Here is a 16,000-nt window from a genome sequence, read left to right as displayed (position 1 = left end):
ATATCCAGTGTATTTTCAAGAGATGAGAGGCTGCTGTTTTCTATGGCGTGTATTGAGCTATCGTTACTTGTAAGTAACATAAAGCAGAGCTAGGAAAGTGTTGTAAAAGTTAGTGTATTTTTGGTGGTTGGATACAGGTAATACCACCACTCATCAGAACTGAAATGCTGCACCAGCAGCTCTGTACGTGTGGACATCTCTGCCTCCAAAAAGAGCTGTGATGATCTATGCAAACATCACCATAAAAATGGCAGTTGTGAAACCAGAACTGGTGACAGTGTAATTTAAACTTGCAATGCCCTAACAGCAAGGATAAAGCTACTTTGTTATTGATTCTCTTTTTGTTACAACCTCAGTTTTCTTCTGTGTAAACAAAGAAAACAAATTGAAGCAACAGTTTGTGTAGATTACTCTATCAAAAAGTCATCTTTGTTGCTGTAAACATATTTTAACTATAACCAGCATATTGCTGCCGGAAATGCAGCACACTTCAGATTATTCTCAATGAAATTCTATTTTCAAGTTTTGCTACTAAGTTTCTCAATGTAAAAAAAAAAATAAAAAAGTTAACTACTCTTTGTTAGGAGATGCATGCATAACATGTTTGCTATGCCCTTCTGAACTGTTCTTACTTCTGGTATGTTGCCCTATACGTAAGTCTCCAAGTCCTTTGTCATGTGAAAGGGAGACTTTACTTTCCAACCAGAGATGCAGTGTGTGCGCATGTGTATGAGTATGTATGGTAAGGGCACAAAAGTATGTTACAAAAATCAAGGTCTCAGGTGTTCCATTCATATCCCTCTCTCTCTGGGGAAGCAACACTTATACCATCTAACACTAATAGAGGTTTGTGTAGAAATTAGTATGTTGCTAACAATTTCAGCGTCATACTAGTACTCATTTTAATCTAATAGAAATATAAATACTCCTCAAAGAGTCGTGTTTTCAGAAACACTAGTTTTGCCTGCTGGTTGGAGATGGCTATATACAGTAAGCTGAGTGCCTGTAATAAATAATGCTACACTAGCTCTGGTTTATTAAGATATTGAGTCTTTTTACTGCTACATGTGTAAGTGAATTTTGCATTACTTAAAACCATACCAAGTCTAAATGGGAAAGATGATACTTAAGGTTAATGCCTTTTTTGGGGGTTGGGTTTTTTTTTTGGTAGTCTGTTAGCAATGAAAGAGATACTCCTGAAAAACAGGCATAGGGATTTAAAGTATTACCACAGTGTTTATTTTGCAGGATTTGTACTTGTATGCTTAACAGTTTTTAAGTCGAGTAGCAGTAAGCGATATGTGTGTAAAGATTTACATTAGAATGAGAAAAGTGACACTGTGCCCTAAAGCTCCTTTGTCCTTTTCCTCTGTTTTTGGAACCAGCTCCAATTATTACTTTGCTGATGAAATGTCTGTTTAAATGATCAAGACATTCAATAGCCCATCTGTAAATGCTTATTATAACACTTTCGAGAGTTCATGGGGAATCAATAGATTGATCTCTGTATTTTGTTGAGTGAAAGTGTTTTATTTTAAATCTGAAAACTTGGTGGTGGTGGTGAGGTGCAGGATGAAGCCCTCTTGGTGGAGATTCCCTCTGCAGGCTTGGCGAAGTCTACGCTAAGTTGAAAAGGCCTTATTGCCATGACGCTCTTCCCACACTGATGTGGCAGCGCTTATTAACGGGGTCAGAAACATGACTATGTTCTCTGTGTGCAGATGGCAGCTGCCCTAGTTCAGGGGCAAGGGTGCTCCTCCAGGAGCTGGGCAAGGGCTGGTGGTGGGGAAGGTCTACCTGCCCTGCCCCTCTTGCAGGGCTGTTGCTCTCCTGGCACAAGTTATTCTGGGGACTAACTACATGGAGTCAGAAACTCCATGCAGATGGAATATGCCTAGCTCTAGGCATCTGCATGTCAAACCTTTGCAACGTTTAGAGGAAGGTCATGTTTTATAGAGCAGGGAATGGAAGCAGCAATGTCTTTTTCTTGCAGTTCTCACAGCTGCAGTGGTATGGTAAATTGAAATAAAACGGTATTATTGATTTTTTTTAATTTATTTTTTTACACTATGATTAATTTAAATTTTACTTAATTGTATTACCTGCATTATTAAGTATCACTTGATAGATTTAATGTAGAATACGACTGGCAAATAGTAATCTGGATGCTATTGTTTGCATAATCCTGGGAATGAGATTCCTGTCTGTCACACATTGTCTTTCATGGATGTGCTACAGCCACCTGTAGGCACAACTGCTTGCTACAGCCTTTCCATGAAGTACCTGAAGCTTACAACCCAGATCTCACTTTTAAAAATAGCATATTTACAACATGAATGGCCCACTCCATGACAGATGCTATTTGGTTTTATGCCCTGCCATGCAATTGTGTCACACTTCTGTAGCATAGTGGTTTATTAATTGAAACAGTATATTATTTATACTTCTGATATATGGCCATCTTTTTTTCGCTGCATATCTGTTGAATCTCGTACAATAATTTTACTGTATCCATTCATACCTTCCTAGTATGAATGTGTGTACTGCAAAATCCCACTTAATGGCAAAGAAGGATATTAAATTCTTGCCTCTCTTTTAAGGGAGCTTAGCATTTTCGAAGCTGGTAGACAAGCCCAAAGATTAGGCTGTTCTGCTCCCTGATTAGGAAATCTGTAGAAACACATTCCTATAGGAAAGTTATGCAATGCATAATACAACTTGTTGGGGTTATTAGTACCATTTAACTGGAGAAAAATGTGAATATCCAGTTTTGCAGTGGTATGCGCATTTTCACAAGTTTATGAATGTTTAGCTCTTGCATGTATTTAGGGTCCATGGTTATAATTTATTCTTTTAAGGTCTAGGTACTGGTTTTGTAGGTAATGAAACTAAAAGAGAGATATTAATACAATGTGGTGTGTTGGTCTATAATGCAGATGCATAATACGATACAATCCCTGGTCTGAAGTGTTCCCTGCCTGTATAATCTAGGCAGAAAAATGCTTAAGAGGAAGGCAGGAACAGAGACAATTAAGATGAAGCATCTTTTATGTGACCACAGACTGTGAGTTTGCAAGGTAGGCTGAACAGTCTGTGCTTTAGGATTATAAACCATCACTGCAAATGTCTTAAAAAAGAATGAAAAATACTATAAGATCAGAATAATTACTCCTGTCTATATAAGGACCTACAGTACAAACTTCACAGGGTAAAGATGATTTCCTTCTATCTCAGTGTCATAATTGGCACTGGGTATTTTGGGCGTTGCAGTCATGTGGAAATGAGTGTGCAGCTTTGTATTTCTACTGTGACATTATAACAGCAGTCTAGTCAGAAGATATATGAGGGACTTGATAAATTACACCCCTTCCTCTTCCATTACTGTTACATCAGCCCTACTGCAAGCCATGTTCCTGTCCCGTGTGGCCCTTGTACCCCCCTGCATTTTCCTTTAGCATCTTGTGGAGTGGAGAGATTGCTATTTTATCCCCTGCCTCCCCAAGGACTGGGTGAAGTCTGGCAGAGGCAGTATGATTGCAGTTAATTTTATGTGGAAAGTACCATGGTGGGTGCAACAGAACAGAACCTCAACATACAGTGTCACTGTCCTTCAGTGATTGGTGCTGCTTGTTTCTCTTCCCTACAGTTCTTATCATCTTGACTGCAACTACCTCCTTTCTAAATTCGTCTGCCCCATTTTCCCATCCACATCTACTCTCTTTTGGTTTTTGTTCTTCTTTCCACTTTCTCCAATCTGTTTCTGTCCTTCAGCTTCGGTCTGCCATTCAACCACGTGCTCTGCCATCTTTGTAGCAGCTGCTCCCTTTTGAGGGGGTGTGGATATCCAAAAATACCTTGCAGGCAGAGGTGCGCAAGGATGGCATGCAGGTGAAGAATTTAAGTTCTCTTGCCAAAAATGCTTGACATTTTTTCAGTTATTATTTATTTATTTGTTGGAGCAAGATGTCCTTAGCTCCTGCTTGGAAAGCTCATTCTGATAGATACAAATCTTAGCTCTGACCTTTCTGAGTCTGACACATCTGCTTTTTTTTTCTCTCAGCCTGTTACCTCTTTACTGAAAGCAAGCATCTCTGTTCATCTTCCTGTCATCTCTAGATGAGGCTTTCTGAAGTGATTAATGAGCTTTGCTGACCACTTTCTGCCAGTGGGGGTCCTTTCCATGATGCCTGCGTGCAGCTACCCGACGCCAGCCATGCTTCTGTAAGAGCTTGACCTGAGGAGCTGCTTCTGCCCCTCCTGCTCTTTGTAGGTGTCTCTGGCAATGGTGGCACATTACTGACCTGAATCTTGACAGCTTCACTGCTGCCTGCAGGGCTCTGAGTTGCGTGGGTGCTTACTGTCTTAAAAGTCACATTTGTTTTGCTGGTTTTTTGCTGGCTGCTCGACACATTTGCTGCACTGGGTGCCTGAAGGATCCCGCTGGAAGCTCTCCACTGGGAGGAGGTTTTGCAGAGTGCCTTCGTTAAATCTTCACAGAGCAACAGCCAAGCAGATCATGCCTCTATTTCACACTGAAGTATACAGGATTTGGGTTCTTTGTCTGTAGTGTGGCTTTATGAGGAGTTTTTCCTATGGTACGAGTAAAAAAACCTCAGATGCTTCTTTTCTATTGACTGATTTTTAGCTTTCTAAAGAGCAAGAGTTTTGCAAGTATTTCCTCCTTATGCTACAAAGTAACTTATACTTTCATATTTTACTTCAGCACAACTATGAAGCCTAAATTTGCATCAAAATCATGTCTGCAACTAACTCTTAAAACACATCCATTCTTAGAAGACATCTACAAATACTAAATCTATCTGGTGTTGAATTATCATCTATTTTTGTTGTTGTTGCAAGCTTGCTGAAACTGGATTGACGCATTCCTCGTCTCCAAGAAATATGTACATCTGCCACTTATAGCAACTCTTACTTGTGGCTTTTGCAGAACATGGTACTGGAAGCATTAGGATCCTACGCAGAGCTCTTTTTTTTTTTTTTTTTTTTTTTTTTTTTCCTGCTTCTCACTAAAATAAAGTATGGAGTTATCAGTGTATATAAATGTCTGATGGGGAGGAGTAAAGGTGGAGCTAGGCTGCTCTTAGTGGTATCCCATGACAGGACAAGAGGCAACAGGCACAAACCAAAATACAGGAAATTCCATTTAAACATAAGAAAGCACTTTTACTCTGAGGATGGCCAAACACTGGCACAGGTTGCCCAGAGCGGTTGTGGAGTCTTTGTCCTTGGAGATATTCAAAACTCAACTGGGACATGGTCCTGAAAGGTGTCCCCGTTTTCAGCAAGGGGTTGGACTAGACAGTCTCGAGAGGTGCCTTCCTGTCTCAGCTGTTCTGTGATTCTGTAATTAGAAGTTTCCAAACAGCAGACCAAGCAGGCCTTGCAACCTTAGGCAAGTTATGTTTTCTGTATTGGTTTTGCTATCCAAAATTACTTCACATCTTACACCTGTCCTTAGGTATGAATGTGCACGTATATATGTGTGTATACACCTACATATTTCTGGCTGCTGTGTAAACATACCTGGAGGCTAGAACAAACTGGAGAGTATCAGAGATTCAAAAGGGAGGAGGAAAATGGTTTTGCATTTTTCTTAAATATACCAGTGCCATTTCATACAGGCCACGCTGGTTTTCTGTGTTTTATGCAGGCATTGTGATATTTTTTTCTTCCTCGATAACGTGTTATGTCTGTATAGTAAAAAATGCTAGATAAAATGCTTTAAAGAAATCTTTATTTTTCGTAGGTGATTTCTGTTGGGTGCTACTCAGCTCGTACATAGTTACATCTTTGTTGCAGTCCACATTACATCTATATGGGCACAAATCTCCCAGCAGCAGATCTGTGTGAGAAAGAGGAGAACAAATGGCACTGGGTCAGAAGAAGGAGGTGCACCCTCAGCTAGACTCTCCTTTCTCAAAAACATAGCTCCAAAATAAGTAGTAAATGTGGAATAACTGGCCCGAGTTGAGAACTCTCTACAGGCACGTTGTATTTATGTAAATACTTTTTGGAGTCCTACATATGAATAGTAACTGCTCTGCTGGTATTCAGCCCTGTTCCTGCAGCCCGCAGGAGCTCTGTATGTCTGACAGTGGTGCTGAAAACTAGGAAGCTGGACAAGGCTGACTACTAAAATTACATGTAGTCTTCTGGCACATACAAATGGAGCACTAGGTGACCTCGGGGGCAGCTTTGGAGGAAGCTGTCTGTGAGCATCCTTTGTAGCATGAATTGGATAACTTTATGGGGAAAAGGGGACACTTGCATAGCTCTTCGTCGTGTCCCTTCAAAGCCATGAATCTTGCTTTACAGCATTAACATAGTTTCTTTTTCCTTTTCAGCCCCCTTTAAAGTCCATGTTCCCCTTGTTTAAATGATCACCATTACTAGCATTGTATTGTTTGGGGTTGAAGAGGTGGTCTTTGTTTACATCTTGGCCAAGATAAGTGACAGGACTTGCAGACCTGAGGTTTTATATTTGAAGTTGCAGGAACGATTATCTTTGTTTCCATAAGCGTTTGGATTTTTATTGCTTAAACACATGACAATGCCATGTTTTCTATTCTGATGTTCTGTGTTCCAATATGGTGCGGGTTTACTTTTTCCTGCTTGTTCACAGGTCTTGACGTGACATCTTAGAATGCTACTTAGACATTTCTAAGATGGTGAAGCACTTGCAAAAATAAGAATAATAATAAAATCTGTTTTGAAGGTGACAAACCGATCTCTATTTATGAAAGCTTGTTTAGTTCCATGCTTAACACATCAGTTTCAATCCACAGCCACTAGGAAGTCTTGAACTTCTTTGTTGTTGAATTTTCAAAAATTAATGAGAAATCCTTTAATCCTTATGAACTGTACCTTTTTTCCCGTCTATTTTATTTTAGTTTAGTAGTCAGGCCTTTTACACTTCACTAGATTACTTTCTTTGGTCCATGCAATTGTCTTTTGAAAATCCTTCAGAGGTAACCTTGTAGTGGAGAAGTTGCCTTGTTGGCGATTACAAACATGCATGAAGAAGGAATGAATTTGTATTGACAGCTTGAGTCTCCCTTCCCTGTTCTTCTTTCCCTTCCTGCATGTGTGTTTTTAAACCATCCCTTCCTTTGCCTGTCCTCCAGCTCCTTTTCTTCCCAAGTCTATAATGCTCATGTGATGTGAATTTCAATTTCAAGGGCTGTTTGGCCATCTGAAACAAGAAGTAAAAGTCCTGTGCCATATTTTAAAGCATAAAACTTGCCTTTTATTTCCTTTTCATTATATATTTGGAAACACTGCAAACGTTTCATGTGAAATTCTTCAATAAAAGTGGGACCTGCCTGTAAGTCAACCTGCCCCACAAGTCAGAGGCAGGCTCAGCCCTGCCAGCAGTGAGCAAGCGGTAGGCTGTCACTGGTGTGACTGTTGCTTTCTTGCGTGTTCCTGCCTTCTAAACTCTACAGGGAAGAGGTGATGGAATTGGCAGGAGTTTCTGTTCAGCTGCTTGTGGTATTTACATGGCATTCCCCAGGGAAGAGTTTACTAGCTTTAGGGACTTGATGTCAGATCTTCAAAATGTTTTCAGCAGTATGCAGCTTCTGGAAGCAACATGTACCAGGGTGAGAGTTTTCTGCCTTTTTTTACAGCTGGAAAGGAGTTTTCACTAAGTGTGAAGATGCTGGATGAGCCTCTCTTGTAGGGTGTTTTCTTTGTGAAACCTGCCAGTTGGAGGGTCCCGTAACACCCAAGCCCAGTGGTGTTGAAATAGCCATTGCAAGTTGCACACAGGCAGATCTGCACCAGGCACTTCTGTGCAGGACACTGGGACAGCGGTGTGACTTCTTGAGATGGTTATAATAGCTCGTGATCATTACAATATAATGCTTGTTTTCTTTCAGCCAGAAGTACCGACCAAAGTATGACCCTGTACCTTGTACTGCCGCATTAACACTCTTGCTCTGCTATGGGAAAATTTGGAAGCTCTGTGCGTTTTTATAGAGGGGACAGAAACCCAGCTACAGTGATGCTTATGGGGACCCCGTTTGCATTTTGTCTTCAAAATGGAGTTGTTTACTGTATTTAGAGAGCAAATTGCTAATACTGAGAAACAGGTTGATGAGGTTAATTTTTACTACTGGTTCATTTTAATTCTTTGTACTTGTGGGAGAAGTCAGATGGCCCAGTTGTGAATGCGGAACTGATACAGCCTCAAAAAAAAAATTGCATTTTTCCTTCTTAAAGAGAAAAACCATACTAGGTGTAATTCTGCTTCAGTCCCTGTTGTATCTAGCATGATTTTAGCATACTTTTAGAGTCCAGGGGGATTTTCTTAACATCCCTATTTCACATGAGCTGTCACCTGGGGTGATTTGTACTTCTTTAAATGTACTCTCCCTTGAAACCAAGTCCTTAAATAGTCTGCATAAGTTTTGAGTGCTTGCATTGCCTCTGATACAGTTAGATTACAACCTTTATTTCTGTATGGATGTGACTTTTGTCTGTATAATTTTTAAATACATAAAAAGAGCGTTAACATTAGCCTCTTATTCTAGGTTGTCCTCTGCTAAGCTGGAATCTGAAATTTGCTTCCGGGGCCTTTTAAACTGCTAAGGTATCCTAATATTTCATATCAATAAAGGTCACTTTCTTGTGTAGCTAGTGCAATTGCTATTAAGTTAGCCTACTGAGAGCCTTGTGTCTTAAGGAGCCTTTATGATGATCTTTCCAGACAAAGTAGGACTTATACCGGTTTCATAATTTCTCCCTAAGGTAAAAATTCTGCAATTCACTTGGATCAGAAAATGTCTTTCTCTTCCTGTCTTAAACCTGTTAATCTTTTAAAACAATAATGAAAAACGGATGCTTTAAAAAAAGCAGTCATCAAAACAGTATCAGAGGAATGAAAACTGACCAGTCCTTCCAACCCTGTTTTATTTCTGCCAAGGTCCTTCCAAGCAGAGGAAGCCCGTATCTTGAAGATTTTCTTGGTCTACCATGTCTAAGATGTATCCTTCCCTATCTGCTGTGAAATCTTCTATCAGTGTCTCACATACTACTACTAAGTACTTGTGCCATCACTTTTCTAGCTTGGATGACAGCAGCCTTGTCCCACTTCTATCAGTTCTGAATATTGCTTGCAAGAGCATTTCCCAGCCCTGTGGCTTTGATCATATCATCCCTCTTTACACCTTTTTTGTTGGTTCCTTCTTCTCTGCTGTACCCAGTACTGAAACTCTTGGTAAGATATCTTCGCATTATCTGTCATCTCTCATTTATTATTAAAATGTTGGTTTCTTGTCTCCATAATGCCATCCAAAGTCACCTTGTCATTATGCTTTCAAACAGTTATCTTTTTGCTTTGTTTTACATCCTTTCCACCTGGGAAGAGCTAATAATGTTCAATCAGTTCAGTGTGCTCCACTGTGCTATGGTCTTTTAATTTACCTTGTATCACCAGGCAATCTTGGAAAATGAGTATTAGTAACTTTTCAATTAAGACCGAGAATAAGGTCTTTTCAGAAGGACCTGCATTTGTACTTGTAACGCAACAGAAACTTGCTGAGGTGTCTTTGGTGATTACAGAGAACAGGTGTAGTCCAGCGGCATTTCTAGAGGAGTGGATTTCTATGCAATGAGAATTAAAATTAGTTAGAAAAGCAAATTGTGCTGGGAAGGAAGATAAAGAATAATGTTAATACAAGATAAGGACAGCTTAAAGAATAAAGTAGTACAATTCGTTATGGTGCTGTTTGGTATTGAAGGTCCTAAACAAACTTTGTATGTATTTTCTGGAGCTTCACAAAATAATTTGTGCAGGTACAGTGGCTGTGGCAGCAAAGATAGCCATGTCATTTTGGAAGGCTTGAACCATTGTGTCATGGCCTCGCAGAGGGGAAGGGGCCTGCCTTCAGGAGCCAGGAGTTATAATAATTATTGTACTTCTCTTCACCTGACAAGTGCTTTTCTTCCTGTATGAAACAGGAGTGACACAAGTCCAACCCGCATTGTGGTTCCAAGCATTAATTCTGTTTTAATACCATTCTGGAAAGCCAAGAGGGTTTTGTTACTGTCCTTTCAGGTTTGGTGGCTTTATGGTTGTGGTTTTTTGTTTTTTTTTTTTTTGCCTGAAAGTCTTAAGTCCAGTTTTGTTGCCATATTACTCAAAACTGTGCTACATTCACTAGCTCCTAGTGAATGCAACTGGCAATGCTACTGTGTGGTCGCTTAATTAAAAAAAACCAAAACAACAAAAAACTCCACACAAAAAAAAATCCACCACCAAAAAATCAAACACCACCAAACCTATTTATTGAGGCCTTTACTTTTATTTCCAGTGTTCACGTAAAAACACCTGGGAGTACATGGCTATTAAAATCGCTGGGACAGCGTTAAAGAAATCAGAAAACTTCTGAACTTTACCTGGTAGTAGATATTTAGAAGGGATCTGCAAACAGTAGCTTTCTTAAGAATTTGTATTATTTCTTTTCAGTATACTAAGAATTGTGAGGATAAAGAATGTAATGGGTCCCTTGGAGGTGCCAAGCAAGATGTTTGTGAAACACCATAACAGAGGTCTACTTGGTACCGCAGCACTATCATAAATAAAACTCACTGGTGGTAACTTAGAGCAGGTAAGTTTTGAAAAGGTACTGGGTACTAGTTTAAAGGAGAGAAGAAAAAGACTAAAATTAAGGAAATTGGTGTTTTAAGGATTGAAGCAAGCACAAGAAATGATGCACCTTGAAATTCAAATGTGACTGATGAGCATTTCTGTTTCTTAGAAATACGGTGATGTATTTTTTCTGGGCTTAAGGGGGAGGCAGTGTTTTTGAGAAGCACACATGTATTGTTAAGGTTCACAGAAAATGCACAAAACCACTGGGGAAGGGCAATTTCCCAGCTCTGGTTGCTTCCCTTCACTGCAGCGTCAGTGCAGGTGGGAAGCTGGGACATGGAAGGGTCCCTCAGCTGCCCCTGCAGCCCCCTGCGCCAGGGCAGCTCACCCCCAGGCTGGGATCCCTTTGGCTGGGCTACACTGATGCTGTTGCCCCTGGTGCCCTTTGCTGTTGGTGGAAAGGGGCAGATGTGGGAACAGCTTCTCCAGCCAGCTCAGGTGGTGGAGGTACTCCTCCTCCTTTGCTGGCTGTGGAAGGGACAGGATAGGTGGCTCAGGCATGGCTGCAGTTCCTTGGCCATGTTGCTGCTCCTGGAAAGCCGTTTCTGAACCTAACTGCTGCAGTGGTTAGAAATGGTTTAATTTCCAGCATAAATTTTCACTTTTCCTTAGCATAATTTTCTATACTGATAACTTAAAACCTGTTGCATTGCAGTGTGGTGCGGTTTCTTTTCCCTTCATATGTACTCATCTGTGGAGTGAAGCATCTGTAAAACAGAAAAGATTTTTTTCAAGCATAGCTTCCTTCTATCATCTCTTCAAGTTTATATAAATTATTATATAGACCTAATGGCAGTTTACAGAAGAGTGGTGGAAGAATCTTCGTTCCCTGTCAAAATCTGTACATACACATATGTATCAGGTTTGAAAATCTGAAAACACTTGGCATGATGATGATGATGATGATGATGATGATGTGCGATCATGGTGCCCAAAAGGTTTATGCAATTTGGCCATCATTTCCCACTGAAACTGGTAACAGGCATGGGAATGGCCGGTAATGGTCGCTGACTATACATCGCATGGCTTGGGAAGAAACCTGGTCTGTACCACAGGAGGGCTAGTTCAGGGGCAGCTTTTCAATCTCAGTTGCTTTTTAAAGCAGTCGTGGTTTGCAGGTGTGTGGTAACAGAGTGAAGGGCATAGCTGGCCTCTTCACAACTAAAAATAACCTCCTTACCCGCACACAGGCGCTTGCTGTGCCCTTCTGTGGTGCTGGGAGTTTTGGGATGGGATGAGTGAGCAGAGGCTGGAAGCAGGTTGGAAGGGTGAGGTGGGACATGCTAATGTTGGGGCTGGGGGCATCCCAGGGCTGAGATGTCTAGTGGTGTGGTGGCACTCCTCGTGTCACCATTGATATGTGTAGAGGTGTATGTGCCAGTTCATTGACTGAAATCTCTTGGGGTTTTTTAGCAGTTGCTAAGCAACTGCAGAACACTTCAAACCCGTATTTGTCTTCCTTACCCTGGGACTGCCCTTGCAGCAGGGAGAGGAGGCGGGGAGTGAGGAGTATGGTGGGGTGGCTGCCCAGCAGCCGCTGTCCTTCTGTCACTGCCAAGGTGACAGAAAAGCGCCCAGAATTGTACTGCGCTCCCTTTGCAAATTTGTAATTCTTTTACACTGTCACAGCAATTTCATTTTTTTTGTGTACATAAATATTACCCTTGACAAGAGAAGACGCTCTATTTTAAACATTCCTCTGACAAGGAGTGAAATTTTCCAGTAAAAGTTGGTATTTTAAGGCAGACAATCAGACATGCAGCAAAGGGATGTAACATGAGAGCTCTGCCACCGCTGACCCACTGGTGCCCTTCACCCTTGGAGGATGGGTGCACTCTCAGCGTGGACATCAGTGAAAATATCTTTAATTTTTGCACCACCCCAGCAATTCGCATAGTATAAAAACAGCCAGGTCTGTGAACCATTTTAGCGGTTGGCATGCCAGCCATTAAGTTATAAATTCTACAGTCGGCATTTCAAATAGTTATTTCCCATAAATTATGACTTACATGTAAGGATTATGTTCAGTTTAGTGCAGCTTGAAATTGGCTGGCATTTCACGCATTTTTATCATTAAAATAAGATGTTCTTGCTGGTAGTAATTTGGTTTTGGTGTTTGATTTATTTTTAAGCACCTTAGTTTTATGATTCTTGTTGTTTGGTAGAAAGGCAGCTGCTTGGGATCCAGAGCCACTAGTTTGCAGTAACAACTGTTGGTTCTTGTCCTTATCAGCTCTTTTTTCCCATGAAGATGCAGCTGTTAGGACTTTTGGAGTGTTGGGGGGATTATTTTACCCCATAATGTAAATGGGATAATCCTAAAGTAAGGATCTGTCCTTCAAAACAACTGGGAGAAGACCACTTTGTGAGATCTCACTAAACTTTGAGAAGTGTCCCGGGCTGTCATTTTTGTGACATTCTACATAAAAAGATCTGGTGCTTATATTCTCATGTAAATGGAAGAGAATTAATGATTCAGAGATTATCCTAAGTGTTTTTTCACACTGCATGTTTTATAATATAAAAGGGGAATGTACATTTGCCTTTGAACTTACAGTTTTCTTGTGACATTTGGAGCACTTGCAGATACAGGGCTTTTTTATTTTTTAATGAACAGTTACGTTTGTGGGGTTTTATCTTTTTTTTCCTCAGGAACGTGTTCAGTACTGTATGTGAAAAGTCCCTGAGCCACCTTTTCTTTAGTTATAGCCTATAAATGGTAACCAGCAGGAGTGAAAGCTATATGCACAAATCACTGCAGTGTATTGCAGACTGTACAACTGTGCTAAACCAGCTATTTAAAGTTAGAAAGTCAAGCAGGCTGAAGGTACTCAGTGCTAGTTTTGAGCTTTATGTGTCATTTTGCTTTGGTGTCTCATTCAGATATATGTGTTTTTTGAAAGGAATATCATGTACTCTACCTCCAAACTCCACCCATACAGCAGAAAGCTGCTCATATCTAAATAAGCGCATCCACATTGGAAATCACAGAAGTCAAACTCTAGTACCATAGAGACAGAGAGAGCATGTGTACATGTATGTGCCACTACAGACACATGTATATAGTATGTTTTGACTGATGTGTTTTCCCAGCTGGAAGATCATTTTAACAGGAGAGCACCTTCTCCTTTGTAACTTCGGGATGCAATTTTTAGAAAGCTGATGGTGGAGGAGGACAGGGATCCCAGGTTCCTGGCTCACTCACTGTTGCTTTGTGTGACAAAGGAAGGCAAGGAGCAATCCTGTGCTCGTGGAAGTGTTTTTGGAGGGATTTGTGTAGTGTCTTTGGACACCGTTTCCTTCTTTCTGTCCATCTTTCTGAAAGGAATATAAATTAGAGCCAATTGTTCCAGTAGATCAATCAAAAAAGCTTTGGCATTACCTCCCAACTATAAATGATAGCATCATCTAAAGAATAAAAACTAGTCAGCCAGGTCAAAAGTAGAGAAGTTGAATATGTGACATACTTTCCCACTAATAAGAGTAAAAATTCCTATTAATTTTCGTAATAAAAAAAATCTCAAATTTCACAAATCACTGAACTCAACAATCAACTTAGAACATTTGTGCTATTGATAAGCAATATTGTAAACAAATATATCTAGCTCTGATTGACACAACCATAAACCGATGTCTCTTTTATTTCAACACAGCAAGAGTCAGAAAAAGTTCATATAATCTCAGTATTTTTCCAAAGATTTTTATGAATGATAAGACTGCAGAGATACCCCAAGGAGGTTGTTAGAGCAGGCTTAGGACAACAAAATATTTATATACAATGAGATGCTGTCTTTTAATAGAAAATAACCAAATACAAGTCTTCCAGATTTTAATTCAGATACTTGATGCCGCTTGAATAAAGACCATTGTGTGAAAACTTGCTGGGATGGATGGGGCTGCTTGTCCTCAGTCCTGCGGTAGCCCTTGTATGAAGGTGCTGTGTGGTGTGACTGGTTGGTGAGGGCTGGCTGTACTGAGAGCATTTATTCACAGGGTGGATGGGTTTGGTTGGTTGGGGTTTTTTTTTAAGATATAAAGAAACTCATATTTTTATCAAATTTATGTGAATGTAGGACAGATACTCTGGACTGTGTGGATGTGATGACTGTGAAGATGATGTCTTTTGAACATTGAACTTTATATGTGACTGTTTTTAACTTGAATATTCTCAGTTTGAAGATTGTCTGATCAAGGATGGCAGGTTGACTTATAGGGCATCTAGTGCTATTTAACATGCCCCAGGGTATCTGAGACAGCATGATGGACAGGATCCTGGTGTTTAAGAAGCTCTGAGAGTGAGGTTTCACTGTGTTTTAAATAGTATTGGGACAAGGAAAGAGTGTGTTCTGCTTGCAAGCAGTCTGCAAAAGTAAAACCAGAGATGGGTTGTTAAAACTTTGTATGCCTGGGAACTGAAACTAGAGACCCTTAGCAAGTGTGAGGAGCTGCTTTTTTCTTGCTGTTCATGGTGATTCTTTTTTTGCTTACACAGGATCTATTCCTGCAAGGTAAACAAAGCACACTCTGTATGTATCTTAATTTTAAAACACAGACAACAAAAGACCCCAATAAAGCCCCAAACTCCCAAAACTGGAAAAGCAAGAATTCTTATAACTTGCTTGGTCACTAATTTGATTATAGTCGATCTCTAAAAAGTGGTCCATTTTGGTGGTACTTTATGTTACTGTGGTAACATTGGGTTACTAATTTAGAAACCCTTCAGGCTAGTTGTGAGAACATGAACATTGCACTAGTATACCAAAACACGAAAAGACTTATTGTCAAAGAAACTGCTACATGTTTAGGATGAGCCCTGTACAGATACATGTGGACTTCCCCCCCCACCCCCCCCACCCCCCACCCCCAGTTTCTGTTAGGATTGATGTTGTTTATATTACAAAAAAAAAAATCTGTGGCCAGAAACAAATTAATATTCAGTTTCCTTAAAGGTTGAACTGGTTTTCTTGTTACTATTTTTTTTTTTCTTTCTTGGAATTGGATCTTTGGGGTCCCATTGTGAAAGCCATGGTAGGTACAAATGCTTAGTCCCCCACCCTATAGGAGGCTGTTAATAGGGGTATGTGCTTCCTGCTCCCAATATCTGGACTGTATATCACTCTCCAAGTCCTGGACATTAACAGGTTCTGCATCACCTTATTTGTTTGTGATCACGGATTTTTTCCAATGGTACTGATTTATATCAGCTGCACTGATATTGGGAAGTTTTACTATCATTTTTTTTTCTCTGCATATTTGGAAAAAAAAAAAAGCTGGTGATTCAAATGTCGTATTGAAATGCTGCGTAACTAGTATTATACTTTT

At 40.2% G+C, this 16,000-nt stretch overlaps 1 protein-coding gene across 11 annotated transcripts in view; it reads left to right on the top strand.

Moving 5' to 3' along the window:
• The window catches only part of FAM110B (family with sequence similarity 110 member B), a 116,157-nt gene that overhangs the window by 56,931 nt on the left and 43,226 nt on the right, over positions 1 to 16,000 (top strand). For 3 of the 11 annotated variants that reach the window (XM_080379138.1, XM_080379136.1, XM_080379133.1), the window contains one exon: positions 10,493 to 10,634. The exons of the other annotated variants lie outside the window; for them this stretch is intronic. The gene's annotated coding sequence lies outside the window, so the exon portion shown is untranslated. The remainder of the gene's footprint in view (positions 1 to 10,492; positions 10,635 to 16,000) is intronic. 11 annotated transcript variants of the gene reach the window in all.

The sequence above is a fragment of the Falco punctatus genome (genome assembly GCF_963210335.1).
Source record: "Falco punctatus genome assembly, chromosome: 3".
NCBI lineage: Eukaryota > Metazoa > Chordata > Aves > Falconiformes > Falconidae > Falco > Falco punctatus.
This window is presented reverse-complemented; position numbering and strand designations above follow the sequence as displayed.